At 38.5% G+C, this 15,431-nt stretch overlaps 1 pseudogene; it reads right to left on the bottom strand.

Annotated features, from left to right (window-relative positions):
* Nucleotides 1–7,954, bottom strand: part of LOC116875518 — a 56,426-nt pseudogene extending 48,472 nt beyond the window's left edge.
* Nucleotides 7,955–15,431: the final 7,477 nt, after the last annotated feature.

Raw genomic sequence — 15,431 nt, 5'->3', positions numbered from 1 at the left:
TTAGACAAATATAAATTCCAATATATGTATGAAAGCATAAACCAAGTCAAATACAATTATTTTCTATGCTTTTGCCACTTATATGTTGGGAATATAAAATGGTATGTCTACTCTGGAAAACAGTTAAGCAGTTTCTTATTAAACTAAACTGCCGTACAACCCAGAAATTATACCATTGGGTATTTACCTCAGAGAAATGAAAAATTATGCTCATAAAAATATCTGAACATCAATATTCACAGCAGCTTTATTTGTATTTTATATATTTATATATTTGTATTTATACTGTATCTTATTTATAATTCTCCCAAACTGGGAACAACCCTTACCCCTTTGAAAGACTGAACAACTAACCAAACAGAGATATGCTACCATGGGATAGTTTCAGCAATAAAAAGGAGCAAACTATTGATAAACACAACTTGTAAGAAGGGCCAGGAAATTATAATTAGTGGGAAAAAAAACCTCAAAGGTTATGAACTATGTGATTCCATTTATAGAGCATTCATGAAGTGTCAAAATTATAGAACTGGTGAACAGATTGGTGTTTGGCAGGGGTTAGGGATGGGGGATAAGGAAGAGAGTTGACTGTGGCTATAATGATGGAACAATGGAACTGTTCTGTATCTTAACTGTATCAATGTCCACAATGAGATTGTGATATCATGACAGTTTTACATGACGTTATTATTGCGGGAAACCAGGTAAAGGGTACATGCAATCTATTTCTTAAAACTGAGTATGTATCTACCTCAAATAAAAATGTTTGATTAAAAAAATTATAGTTACTTGTAGGACTAAGACTAAATAATGTTTTAAAAAGGAGAAAGAAATGGTTTGTACCACGTCAGTATAGACTCACTAAACTATAAACAGTTGAGGGGCTTGGGAGAGCATGTGGGAAAAAAGCACTTTAACTGCTTTCAGTTACATTGAAGTAATACTATTAGTATTGTAAGACATATTATATGTATAATAGTACTATATTTGAATTGTAAGTATCAGTGTGAATTCATAAGGATTTATCTTTAATATGTATATGTTATTCTATGTACAAAATGTAGAAAATACATCATGATTTTATCTCTGCTATTGAAAAAGCCTAGAAACAGGGGCTCCTGGATGGTTCAGTGGGTTGGGCCTCTACCTTCGGTTCAGGTCATGATCCCAGGGTCCTGGGATCCAGCCCTACATGGGGCTCTCTGCTCAGCAGAGAACCTGCTTCCCCCTCTCTCTCTGCCTGCCTCTCTGCCTACTTGTGATCTCTGTCTGTCAAATAAATAAATAAAAACTTTTAAAAAAAAAGCCTAGATACAATGACCAATCCAATAGCAAAAGATATTTCTAGTATGCAGTGCTCCTGAAATAGTTTTTCTAACTAAAAGAAATCTTGCCACACAAAATAGCAAGGTACCTATTTCTTTTCTTTCTTTCTTTTTTTTTTCCAAAAACCCACTTAGAATCTTGACAAAAAGAATCAGAAACCAACCTTCAGTTCCCGTTGACCAAAGATGGAACAATTCAAATTTCAATGGGAATACTTATTACAATGGCTTGAAACTTATTAGACATGTTTAGATCCATGAGTTTATAATGGTATTTTAAAAAATCAGTCATCTTTGAAGAATGTCAGGCAAACAGCCAATTATCTAATAAAGGAAAAAGTTAAGCAAAAACATTCTGTTTACAATCATTTGTTTTACCTTTGTTTTCCTGTTCCACCCTAAAAAAATTTGCCTCAATATGAGCTAACCATCATTCATGGATATTTAAACCAAATTCTCTTAACTGTTAATATAATTATGGCTTGTAGAACTGAAATTGCTAGACTTTCATGTAACAGAAATGTACAGTTAGAAAGGGACTACTGTAAATAATTCTCATGATCTAGTCATGATGTTTTGTGTAAGAAATTACTCTCAAGATCTTTTGAAAATTCATTCTTTTTTTGTTGTTGAAAACTGAAAATTCTTTCTTGTTGAGCCTTATTTGGGTTAAGTAGATTATAGCAAAATTTGTGAGCAATCAGGAAGAAAGTGGAAGAGGGTAAAATATACAATAACTGTGGGGACTTTATGAGAAATATATCAGTTTTACCCCAATAACTGGGATGCTTTTTTTTTTTTAAGATTTTATTTGTTTATTTTGAGAGAGAGAGAGAGAGCATGAGATGGCAGAGGGTAAGAGGGAGAAGCAGACTCCCTGCTCAGAAGGGAGCCCAAGGCTGGACTCCACCCCAAGACTCCAGGATCATGACTTGAGCCAAAGGCCGTCGCTTAACCAGCTGAGCCACCCAGGAACCCCCCAGTAACTGGGATGCTTGACTGCATCTGGTAATGGTATTTTCTTCAAAGTTAAATGGTCAAATCCATACTTTTTTATACATGTTATTTCATTTTAAAAATCTCTTTTCCAGGGCACCTGAGTGGCTCAGTCATTAAGGGTCTGTCTTTGGCTCCGGTCATGATCTCCAGATCCTGGGATCGAGGTCACATTGGGCTCCGAGCTCATCAGGGAGCCCCCTTTCCCCTCTCCCTCTGCCTCTCCCCCTGCTTATGCTCTCTCTTTCTCTCTCAAATGAATAAAATCTTTAAAATAAATAGGGGCACCTGGGGGCTCAGTCGCTAAGCATCTGCCTTCAGCTCAGGTCATGATCCCAGGGTCCTGGGATTGAGCCCCCGCATTGGGATCCCTGCTCCTCGGGGAGGCTGCTTCTTCTTCTCCCACTCTCCCTGCTTGTGTTCCCTCTCTCGCTGTGTCTCTCTGTCATATAACAAATAAAATCTTTATTTAAAAAATAAGTAAAAATCTCTTTTCCTTGTGTTTGAAGACACAGCATATTTACACAAACACTCCCTCCAGTAGCATGCAATATTAACTAATTTTTAAAAATCTCTAGCCAATGTAAATCCTGCCAACTTGGACAGCTCTCTATCAGGAAAACTTTTGAGCTGCGTTTTTCTTTAATTTGAGGCACTTAGCAAATTGGATCCAAATGTACTGAAGACAATACAGTATGCATTTCTACTGGCATATTTCACAGACTGCTTTCTCCATCAAGGGAAAAATATCACCTTGTTACTAATTTCATTTTATTCAGCTTTTTGAGTTATGTAGCATAGTGGTTAAAAGAAAGAGGTTTCTTGGGGTGCCTGGGTGGCTCCGTTGTCAAGCAGCTGCCTTCGTCTGGGGCCATGATCCCAGGGTCCTGGGATCGGGCTCCCTGCTTGGTGGGGAGCCTGCTTCTCCCTTTCTCACTTTTCCTACTTGTGTTCCCTCTCTCACTGTGTCTCTCTCTGTCAAATAAATAAAATTAAACAAACAAAAAAAAAAAAGAGGAAAGAAAGAAAGGAAGGAAGGAAGGATGGATGGAAGGTTTCTTAGTCAAAAATCTTAACTTTTCTGTGCCTTGGTTTTCTTGTGAATTAACAGCACTAAAAACTGTGAGTGGTCCTTGGAATACAGTAGGTTCAAAGTTCCATGTTTGCTACTCTTACTTTATTATTTATACTATCCCAAAGTCTATGGGGAAAGGGACAATAGACAAATGAAGAGAGACAGAGAGAGAGAGACTCATTTGACTCTGTGCCTTGTGCCTTACAGGAGCAGCACTGTGCTAAGTTGTTTAGAGATATTGTCTCATCTAAACCTCAGTCTGACCCGAAGAACATCTTTATTGACCAACTGCATGAACTAGCTTTGATAACATCATGGTAAATCAGTTTAATGTTCAAATTTTTCAACCCCTTCTTCCCTGCTTCGCTTCCACGAAGGGATAATTACCCGTATCACTGATCCTGGGCTTGGCCCTTTGATTTGCTTTGGCTTTATGGCGGGCAGAATATGCTTTTTTGCCCTTTGAATTTTTCCACATGACTTGCTGTAACCAATGGGATTTTATCAAATAGGACTTGAGGAGGAGCTTGAAATGCACGGGGCAGTGAGACTTGCTCTCTTGCACTTCTGTGATTGAAGGAGAAGAGTATGTCCAGCTGTGCTGCTGAACCACGGAGGAGGAGAGCCACATGGGGCAGACTTGATGCCACCCATAACTTGGATCCAAGCCCAGCCAAGCCCAGACTGGATCTGCCAGACTCCGGTCATGCCACAGACAAATGAGAAGAAATAAATGAGTGTTGTTTGACATTAACGGGTTTTAGGATGGTGTTTTATGCAGCATCTTTCTAGCAATAGCTAAGAGATACAAGCACCATATTTCTATTCTTCAACTCAGGAAAGCATAAGCATAATTCTTATTTCATTTCTACTACCAGTATCTTAAAATGTAGTACGGGTAAGCTAATTAAATTGAATGCATGCAAAAAACCAACTCCTGAATGCATCTAATTTCTTTTATAACTTAATGGGTTTCTCTGTTTATTAATGTGTGATACACAGGCAAGAAAGCAACTTAACTCACCAGAAGGCAGACTCTTGGAGACCCATCACTGTCATCAGTTTCTTTAACTTTTTTCTTTCCCGTGTCACATTTAATGATGTGAAGTACACAAAAGGGGAGAAATAAACCACACAAATAAAAGTAAACCAGGTTATTTATAATATCTCCATTAGAAATGAAAGGTGGCATCCTCATATTCATTCCAATAACTGATGTCAACTTTTCCATCATAGAATGATTTGTCGTGATCTAAATTGGGATATTAAACAAATTTATTACATTAACTACAGAAAAATATATTAGAAATAAAGAAAAATTATGTTATAAAAAAGGTACATGTTTTGTTTCTTTTCATTTTCAGTACTTACATATTGCTATCATTTTAAAATATGGTGAACTATTAATATCATCAGAACAGTCTTGATGACTTCTGGTATTAGTAATGTTGACATTATTTATAAGAGTCATTTTATTTTTTTTTAATTTCATTTATTTATTTGACAGAGAGATCACAAGTAGGCAGAGAGGCAGGCAAAGAGAGAAAGGAAAGCAGGCTCCCCACTGAGCATAGAGCCCGACGCAGGGCTCGATCCCAAGACCCTGGGAGCGTGACCTGAGCCGAAGGCAGAGGCTGGACCTACTGAGCCACCCAGGGGCCCCAAGAGTCATTTTAAAAATTATTAGAGGTCTATCATGCCCAGTATACTGGGATGGGGGGTGGAAAGAGAGAGCCAATCCACAGAAACATTCCTCACTCTTCCTGGAGCTTTACATTTCATAGTGGGGCAGAGAAGGAAGGTGAGGCATCAAACAGCCCATTGCACAATCAATAGTTTGATTATAATTGAGCAACAACACTAAAGGAGAAGTAGCGGGTGTTCTGAGAACAAAAACAGGGAAGGCTTCCCTGAATAAATGACATTTATTTATACAGTGATCTTACCTAAACAAAGCGTGGGCAGGGAGGGAAGTTGAGGATAGAGAAGAAAAATTTGAGCAGAGGAAACAGCATTTGCAAAAGAAGGAAGGGGTACAATGCATTGGAGACACGGGAAAGAGGTCCTCACAGCAAAACTGACAGTGGGGGAGGGAGGGAGAAAGGTGAGACTAGAGAAATAAACTACTCCCACAGTTTAGGCAAAAGGTGGTAATGGCTCGGACTAGTGCTGGTGGCAGAGTTGAGAAGCACATGGATTTCAGTTTAGGATTAGCAGGGCTGATAAGAGGTAATGGGTAAGGCAGAGGAAATTTTCTCTGATAATTCCCTAGTTTCTAATGGGTCACCTAGGTGGGTAGTCTTGCATTCACTAAGATAGGAAAATTTTTAAAAGATTCAGCCACATGAAGAGAAAAATACCCACATTCGGGTTTGAACATATTCGTTTAAATCGTTTAGGAAGCATCAAAGTAGAGATATTCGGCAAACAGTCAGATACATGGAACTAGAGCACAGGTTAGGTAACTACGGTCCATGGACCAAATCTGGTCTACCACCTGCTTTTGTAAATAAAGTTTTTATTGGAATGGAGCCATACTCATTTCTTTATGTACTGTTTACGGTTTCTTTCATGTTACAACAGTTGAGCTGAATAGGTATCATAGAAAAACTTTGGCCCCGGAGCCTATAATATTTATTACCGGGCCACTTACAGAACAAGTTTGCTGGTCTACACGTTGAAGTAGGGTTCTCAGAGTTATCAGCACGTAAATTACAATTAAAGTTATGGAAGTAAATAACCTTGTTTGGAGAACGTAGATGGGGAAAGAGAACATAGATAGGATGGGGAAAGATGTCTAGGTTAGAACCTTGTTGAACTATAGATTTAAAAAAGCACAAGTCTGGGGCGCCTGGGTGGCTCAGTGGGTTAAATCCTCTGCCTTCGGCTCAGGTCATGATCCCAGGGTCCTGGGATTGAGCCCCGCATTGGGCTCTCTACTCAGTGGGGAGCCTGCTTCCCCCTCTCTCTCTGCCTGCCTCTCTGCCTACTTGTCATCTCTGTCTGTCAAATAAATAAATTAAATCTTCAAATAAAAAAAAAAAAAGCATGAGTCTGAAGCTGGATAAGGTGGCAAGAAGGCTGAGAAGGAAAGACTAGAAAAGTGCATGAAAATCCGGGGAAGACTATGCTATTTAGTTAAAAGATCAAGTAAAATAAGGAATAAAAAATGTCCATTTTTAACTAACAGTTGTTACTGACCTCAGAAAAACCCATCCGGGTGGTGTGATTGGGGACAGAAATTGTTCTGAGTTGAGGGGAGCCTCGGTGAAGGCAACGTGTTCAAGAAATTTAGCCGTTAAGAGGAGGGAGCTAACATACTTGCCTGAGGAGGAAATAAGGAAAGGTCCTGATAATATGTGAAGAAATCAACACTTCCCAATCCCAAAGAGAAGAATCTAGTTGAGAGGGGGAAGTTGAAGAAGGAGGAGACAGAAGGGAAGATCCATGGTGCAGCCTTCCTGATGATGATGATGGAAGGAACAGGATCCAGCCTATGAACTGACGAAGGACGTCAGAGATGAGGCAAAAGGAAAAGGATGGGTGTAGGGAGTAGTAGGTCTGTAGTTCAGCAGGGTGTGTGTTCCCATCAGTTTCTTTTTCCTCTGAGAATAAGAGGCAGAGCACAATCTCCTAAGAGTTGTAGGCTAAGTAGAGGAGGAGGTGCAGACAGAAGACAAGGAGAAAATACAGAAAATATAAAATATTTTTATATTTTATATATTTTATATTTTACAGAAGTAAGTTAGGCACTTACTTCTGTAATTGCAGCGATAATGGCCATCTGAAAAGCCACAAACCCATTTTGACAGTATCTTGTTGGCTGACAAATAACTTCATCATCAGAATCCTAGCAGTGTTCTTTAAGAAAGGAGACAAACATGCCCGTCATTATGCAATGGAAACAGTCAATGGAATTAAAACCTTAACTTTGGCTCTGAAGTGGAAATATCTACATGCCTGTTCAGAGCCCATGATTATATAATTTAGAGTATTTTTTAAAGGTTTTATTTATTTATTTGACGGACAGAGATCACAAGTAGGCAGAGAGGCAGGCAGAGAGAGAGGAGGAATCAGGCTCCCCACTGAGCAGAGAGCCCGACACGGGGATGGATCCCAGGATGATGGGATCATGACCTGAGCTGAAGGGAGAGGCTTTAACCCACTGAACCACCCAGGCACCCCAATTTAGAGCATTTTTTAAAGCATTCTGCAAAACAGGAATAAAGAATCGTATTATTGAATGGTGGACAGAATAATTCTGTAGTAAAGACTGATCACTAAGTTCAGGAATAAAAAGTATATTACTTCTTTTCTTGATTTTATTAACATTTCTATCAGTCCTTCCAAGCTGGGGATTTGATGAAGCAGCAAAAAAGATAGAATCAATTCTTATATAGTTACCTGCGTAATCCGAGTTTTCTTCCATCTTTAGGACTTCGTATCCCCAACTAAACTTCAGCTGATATGAAAAAGTATCACGAAACACAGTTCCCACCATTTCATGATAGTTTTCTGAACGTGCCGTAGCCATCATTTCTGTAACAGCATTCCTCATGATTATCCTTCCTCCCGTGTATGGAAAAACAACAACAACAATAATCATATCAACTCATCCCTAGAGAACACAAAACCAAGTTGCAATTACTTAGGTTTACTGGTGTTTCTCATGTAGGTACTGAAAGTCGTTTCAGGCTGTTTTAGGCTCAACGTAAATATGTGAAAAGATATAAATGACATGTCTTTTAAAAACTATTTGCAGGGGCCCCCAGGTGGCTCAGTCAGTTGAGCATCCGACCCTTGGTTTCAGCTCAGGTGCATGATCTCAGGGTCGTGAGATCAAGCCCCGCCTCCGGCCCTGTGTTCTCATGGGGAGTCTGCTTGAGGTTCTGTCTCTCCCTCTGCCCCTCCCCTGCTCTAAAATAAATAAATAATTCTTTTAAAAAATTTGCAGCATTTTTAAAATGTGATCCCATTTTAGTAAAGAAACCGAATCTGTGTGCCTATATACATACATGAATATATTCATCTATATGTGTGACCAGGTGTGTGTGTGTGTGTGTACATATTATCCTAAAAAGAGACCCACAGATTTAAATGGGAGGTATGGTAGGGAGGGAAGTTGTGGTTAGGATTTTCTTTTTTCTTCAGTTTTTATTGCTTAGCTTTATTTAGGGTGGTGTATCACCTTGGTGATTAATTAGAAATTAAAAAGAAAAAAAATATTTAAAATAATCAATTGAAATACTTGAGAATTGGGTAGGTTTTTCTTTTCCCGCCAAGAGGACTAATTTCTATCCCATGAAAGTACTATGCCAGTAGAAATGAATTACATGCAAATAAGCAGAGTATCAAAGTCACAAGTAGTTACAGTCCACCTACAGGTTCTTCAGAGTCAAGATCACCCCTTAGAATTGAGTTTAAAACATTCATCATGGATGAACTCATAATCTTCAGAAGGAATCCACTCAGTAAGTGGTTAATTGATCCATTACAAATGAAAACCTTGGAAACTCTGAAGTCCAATATATGACCTCCTTTTTGAAAGACTTTTTAAAAAATAATTTCATGTATTATGTTCTAATATTTTTACTGATTTTAACACAGTATTTACATCTCACTCAGGACAAGGTATACATGAAAAAGGAAAAGGTATTTATTTTCATAGTGTAGCCACATCTTTCAAAACTATTCATCCTTCCAAACATGGAATAAGGCTGAGATATTTTTATGAGGACATTGCTAATTTCACTGATTTTCTCTGGCAGTATACAAATATTGTCAAGGGCAAAACATGAGTATTTGGGTTGGACAGGCTGAGTCAGATAAACGTAGAATGATACAACAAGAGAGGAGCTTGACTGGGAAAGGCTGGCACGGCAGGTGCCACATTCAAGGATAGACTCCCATGAGCCATGGGACCCCAAGGACAGAAAGCAGCAGAGAGTATGCACTGTGTAGGCAGGGAGATCAGTCCCTGTGGCTTTTGTCAATGCTTCCTGAGTTGAAAAGACATGTGGTAAATGATCAAATGGGGGAGGCATGGGAAACCAGCTCAGGGTAGACTGAACGCTGGTCAGTCAGAGCACATGGCCAATGAGGGTAAGGGAGACAGGCAGAAGTCAGAGATCCAGAAGCTGCAATGAAGAATCACAAAACAGAAAACACTGCTTGGGGTAAAAAGTAAAATCATTTAGAATAGAGTCCAAAATTTTTTTTTCTCCTATTCCAACCTTACTTTTTGGATTACATATCATATAATAGTAATGACTCACAAGAGCATAGATTTCAAGGATGAGAGAGGTGTGTGGTTTAAAAAGCCCCCAGTTTGGGCACCTGGGTGTCTCAGTCATTAAGTGTCTGCCTTTGGCTCAGGTCAAGATCCCACGGTCCTGGGATAGAGCCCTGCATTGGGCTCCCGGCTCAGCAGGAAGCCTGCTTCTCCTTCTCCCACTCCCCCTGCTTGTGTTCCCTCTCTCACTGTGTCTTTCTCTGTCAAATAAATAAATAAAATCTTAAAATAAAATGCCCCCAGTTAAGTCTGTATTACTTCTCACCCACCTACCCTCACCTGTAGCCCCACACCAACCCCTAGGTGGCCTGTGGAGTAAGGGTCCTTGTTCCAGTTGAAAATAACCAAAACATAGCCTCAGCAAATAGACTCAATTTGCAAAATGAACTTAAAGTTAAACATGTGCACGTTGTATAATAATAATGAAACATTGGTGACTGGGCAACACACCTTTCATAAAGGAAGCCAAAGCCATCTTCTCCATTAACCTCTGTGTCGTGTTAGTGACTGGGGTATGCGCCACAGCAGATCAGAGTCGTTAAATTTATCCATACATCCCAGGACATGAGGAGGCTGTTCGGGAAGATGGATTGCTCTGAAGGGTTCTGAAAAGACACACAAATATAGCCCTAGAAGCAATATTACTGTCCATTCCCTCAGCACACAAAAGAAAAATGGACCAAGTTATAAAGTGGTTCAGATATCGAGAAACATTCAAACACATTTTGAGAAAGAGAGTATTGTCATTGAGCATTGAGCTTCGTTTTGCCCTGATTTTTGCCTTCCTCAAATACCGCCTATCCTTTAAAGAAAACACCTTTTCAAAATGCGTCCATTGATTTTAACTCACTAATACAGCAACCCGAATAGTGAACCATTATTGAATGCGTGCCTTCATATGTAATGTAATACAAGTACCTAGTATTAAATATGAGATACTCCTGCCAAAAATGTTCAACCTGAAGTTAATGCTGTTTTTCAACCTATTTTTCTGTTTAAAGAAATGTAAGAAGGCAAAAGAATGAGTTAAATGACAGCATGAAGAAGGAATCAGACAAATACAGAATATGAATATTCAACAAGATAAGAGATGGTCTCATTGGTTGTGGGCTTATCAAAACCAACTTTAAAAAAATTTTTCAGGGACACCTGGTGGTGCAGCTGGTTAAGCATCTGGCTCTTGGTTTTGGCTCAGGTTGTGATCTTAGTGTTGTGAGATCAAGCCCCATGTGGTGCTCTGCGTTCAGGACAGTCTGGTGGAGATTCTCTCTCCCTCTCCCATTGTCCCTCCCACTCATGCTCACCCTCATGCTCTCTCTCGCAAATAAGTAAGTAAATCTTTAAAAATTTTTCTTAATTTCTTAAAATTTCTTAAAAGAAATTTTCAGGAAATTTAGGCAATTGAACTTGAAATGAGATGATTATATGCAATTTTTGCTAATTTTTTGAAAGGTATTAGTGGTTATAGAGAATAGATGTTTAAATTTTGTAGATTCTAGCTGAAGTATGACAGTAAAGTGTCATATATCTTGAAAGAGGAGAGACACAGAGATGAAGCGAAGATGGCAAGAAATTAACACCTGTCAAATCTGGGTTGTGGGTGAAGAGAAAAGGATGTGGGTTTATTGGACCAGTATTTCTACATTGAGATTTAAAACATTTGTGATAAGTTCTTTTAAAATTGTAGTGAGTGATTAGGGGCACCTGGGTGGCTCATTGGGTTAAAGCCTCTGCCTTTGGCTCAGGTCATGATCTCAGGTCCTGGGATCAAGCCCCACATCGGGCTCTCTGCTCAGCAGGGAGCCTGCTTCCCTCTCTCTCTCTGCCTGCCTCTCTGTCTACTTGTGATCTCTATCAAATAAATAAAATCTTTAAAAAAAAGGTTCTAGTGGGTGATTATTATAAATGTACCCCCCATCAACATAGTGGTTTAAATAGTCTAACTGAATGCTTCAAGAGCTATTGCACAGAATGGAAAGACTATGTGAACTCTGCTAGCTCCCAGGGAAATGTTACTATTTTAAAACAGAATACAGTCTCGATGTAGCCAAGGCAGCCCCAGATACATCTCAAGGAAACAAAGCAAATTTCTTTCACCTAATGTCCATGTCCTTGTCCTAGGAACTCAACAGAATGCAAAGATATTGACAATCAGAAATCTGGCTCCCTAAACCATTCTATGTTTATAAAAAAGCATAGACTTGAAAAGAGATCCCAAAAAAGGTTCCCTAATTTTTCCTCATAGAATTTTTTTCCCCCAGCCCTCCCAACTAGTAGAATCTTAATCAAAATGTCCCCAGTAGAGTCCTACCATTTACTCACTTAAAATCTATTTCATTTTTTTTCCCTAACACTAAAGTTGGCTCCAAGTAAATCAGAATGACTCCACAAGATCCAAAGGGAGTAATTATTTGGAGAATGGCTCCTTCTAAGTCAATAAAATGTTACTTTGCTTCTCAGGAGCTATCCTAGGAGTTCTTTAGTTGATCTCATCAATTTGCCATAAATACTATCCTTTTCTGCAATATATCTCATTCCACAATATTTGCAAAATATTTTATCTAGAATTCCCAATCAACTAACCTGTGGAATTTGTGACTATAAAAAAGCAATAAAAAATAGCATAATACTAAAGGATGGATTTTCATATGGAAAAATAGATATTGTGAACCATACCAATACACTCTCTTTTTTCATTCTCCATTGTTTAAGAAAATTCTTGTATAAAAGGGCCTGAGTTTGTTGATACATACTTATCTCTCTTTCAATCATTTTCTCCTGTTCATGGAGAGGGTGAGGTAAATATTGTACAGCAATAACTAGAAGAAAGAAAAGACCAAAAAAAGTCCAATTACAAAAAAGCTTTCAAACATTTCAACATTTGAAAATGTTGCTTCAAATGCACTGACTTGATACCTTATTCGACACTGCAGATACACATTCAGGAGGGGTTTTTGTGAGAGTAAAGGTATTAATGAATGTAAACTATCTTGTCAGTCAGTATTTCTTTCCAGGCTCTTGTGGCTATGGGTAACAAGGGTAGTGCTGTAGGAGGTCTTTCCTTTCTTGTCTCAAAAGTAACTTTTTTTTTCTCTCCCAAATCTTGACATTACTACAATCTAAAGTAAATAAGGGAGTAAAATGTTAGCAATGCTTGGAATTCAAAAAACACTTTGCCCTTCACTTGGTTTAAGAAAATAAGTATAACAGGGGCACCTGGGTGGCTCAGTCTGTTAAGCATCTGCCTTTGGCTCAGGTCGTGATCTTGGGGTCAAGGGATTGAGCCCTGCATTGGGCTCCTGCTCAGTGGGGGTCTGCTTGTCCCTCTCCCTCTGCCCACCCACCCACCCCTGCTTCTCTCTCTTTCAAATAAATATAATCTTTTTTTAAAAAGCATAACAGAAATAAAACATATCCAGTTATTTTGTCAGAGAATTGCCCACGAGCAGTCTATACTTTGAATGGCACGCTTTTGCATGCTTATTTAATATCTAGGTAACCACTGAGTAAGGCAAAGTCAAATAACATCAAAGTCATTCTTAGAATCCCAAAGAGCTAATTTCTTCTATTAAATCCATGGGTCCTCCTTTTGAACTAAGATTATAAGACAGATGCTGATGAAAACCAAAAACATAGTAGTGGGTATGACTGAGGTCATTGATTTGTAGGTCATCTTGATGTGTAACAGGGATCTTTCTGTTTTCACTTTGAAATTCCAGAGATGATTTGGTATCACAACTCTGGTTATTTAAATTCATTTGAATAAATGTTGATGTCATACACAAATTCAATTTCAGAGAATTTCCTTTTTTTTTCTTTTTTGATAAAAGAAAAGGTAAAGCGACCAAATATCAAAATAATCTCTAAATTAAATTTGAGAAAACGTCTACATCAAACATTCATCTTCACCTTATGGCTGTACAGGTCTGTCTGAAGCTCAGGAAACTATCCACAAAGACATTTTAAAAGAAAAAAAAAAAGCCACAGAGAAAAGTAACTTGTCCTAATGCCTATACTTGCCTTACGAATTCTCAAAATGTTACCCAGGAAGTATAAATCTGACCAAAAGAAATTAGTTATACTTGTACATACTTCTGAGTATCTCCTACATTTTACTCCTGCACTAAAATCCTATATAACTGAGTTTAAAAAAATTAAATCACTCATTAGGTCTACAATATAAAACACATTAATTTAGAAATATCAGAACGATAGAATAACTTTAACACTATCAATCAATATGCTTGGCATTGGCTATATGTCCTTTATGTCTCACTCACCTTGTGCAAAGGGGAAGGTTAAAAACAAATTTGACTCTCAGGAAAATGAGTGAGGAACTTAGAAGCACCTCTGATTCATTGTTTTCTTTTTTCTAGGAGAACAGCTAAGATTCCTTCAAGGGCTCTTCTGCAAATGTTTGCCTCACTTAAAACTGTTTTTATTCAATTTGGCATCTGAAAACAGGACACAGTCCGTGTGTAAAAAGTCTGTCAAATGTTCTTTACTTGCTAAGTTGGTTTGTGTTTTTTTGTTTGTTTGTTTCTTCCCATGTCTTTCTTGTGCAATTACTCTGCAGGGACCATGTAGCTGTGGATGGTTGGCTAAGCATGACACATGGTAATTATTGTTCTGTCTTTCCAGCATTCATAAAAAGCAATCAGATTCCAAAAGGAAGGAAAAAAATCCCCACGGTGTTGGGTAAGTCTTTATTAGCATTTCACGATTAAAAATTAGACAGCCAAGTCCAAAAAAGAGAATAAAAAGAAAGGGAATGGAGCAGAGAGAGGGAAAATGAGGCTCAATCTTCTCAGAAATCAGAAAAATACACACAAGTAGCCTTCACCTAAGACTTAACTGCAATTCCGTGACATTGTTCCTCGTGCTGATGGAATCCTGTGTGCTAGGAAGTACGTGGAAGGGTTTATAACGAATTTCCTTGTTTACTAATGAAAGCAAACCTATGAAATTGATGCTATAGTCACAACCGTGTTATAGATTCGAAAAGTGAGGCTTATAGGTGGAAGGTATCAGCAGATGTTCAAATAACAGCAGAGCCCACATGTGAGTCCACAGCCGCATTTGGACTCCAAGCCCCTCACTCTCAACGACCACTATGAAAATTATACTAATGAAAACAGTATCTAATACCTATTCTCATAGTTTAATAGTTTAGGCGAGATGGTGGAACTTTCATGATTGTGTTGCTTTTATTTTTCAGCAAATATAGGAGACATTATCAGAACTGTAAGTAATCCCTGCTTATCAATCCTGAAAATCTCATTCCATGATTTTTTACTGTAATTAGTACATGTCCTAGATGTATACATGAGTTGATAACCATTCATGAAAGAGGACAGAAACACCAGTAAGACAATTTCAGGGACTACCATTATTTTTTCTTTTTTTTTTTTAATTTATTTTCAGCATAACAGTATTCATTGTTTTTGCACCACACCCATAGCTCCATGCAATCCGTGCCCTCTCTAATACCCACCACCTGGTTCCCCCAACCTCTCACCCCCCGCCCCTTCAAACCCCTCAGATAGTTTTTCAGAGTCCATAGTCTCTCATGGTTCACCTCCCCTTCCAATTTCCCTCAACTCCCTTCTCCTCTCTAACTCCCCTTGTCCTCCATGCTATTTGTTATGCTCCACAAATAAGTGAAACCATATGATAATTGACTCTCTCTGCTTGACTTATTTCATTCAGCATAATCTCTTCCAGTCCTGTCCATGTTGCTACA

Source organism: Lontra canadensis, unplaced genomic scaffold (genome assembly GCF_010015895.1).
Source record: "Lontra canadensis isolate GAN:19392208 unplaced genomic scaffold, GSC_riverotter_1.0 scaffold41, whole genome shotgun sequence".
Lineage (NCBI taxonomy): Eukaryota > Metazoa > Chordata > Mammalia > Carnivora > Mustelidae > Lontra > Lontra canadensis.
Note: the sequence above shows the minus strand (reverse complement) of the source record. Positions and strands in the feature narration are given on the sequence as shown.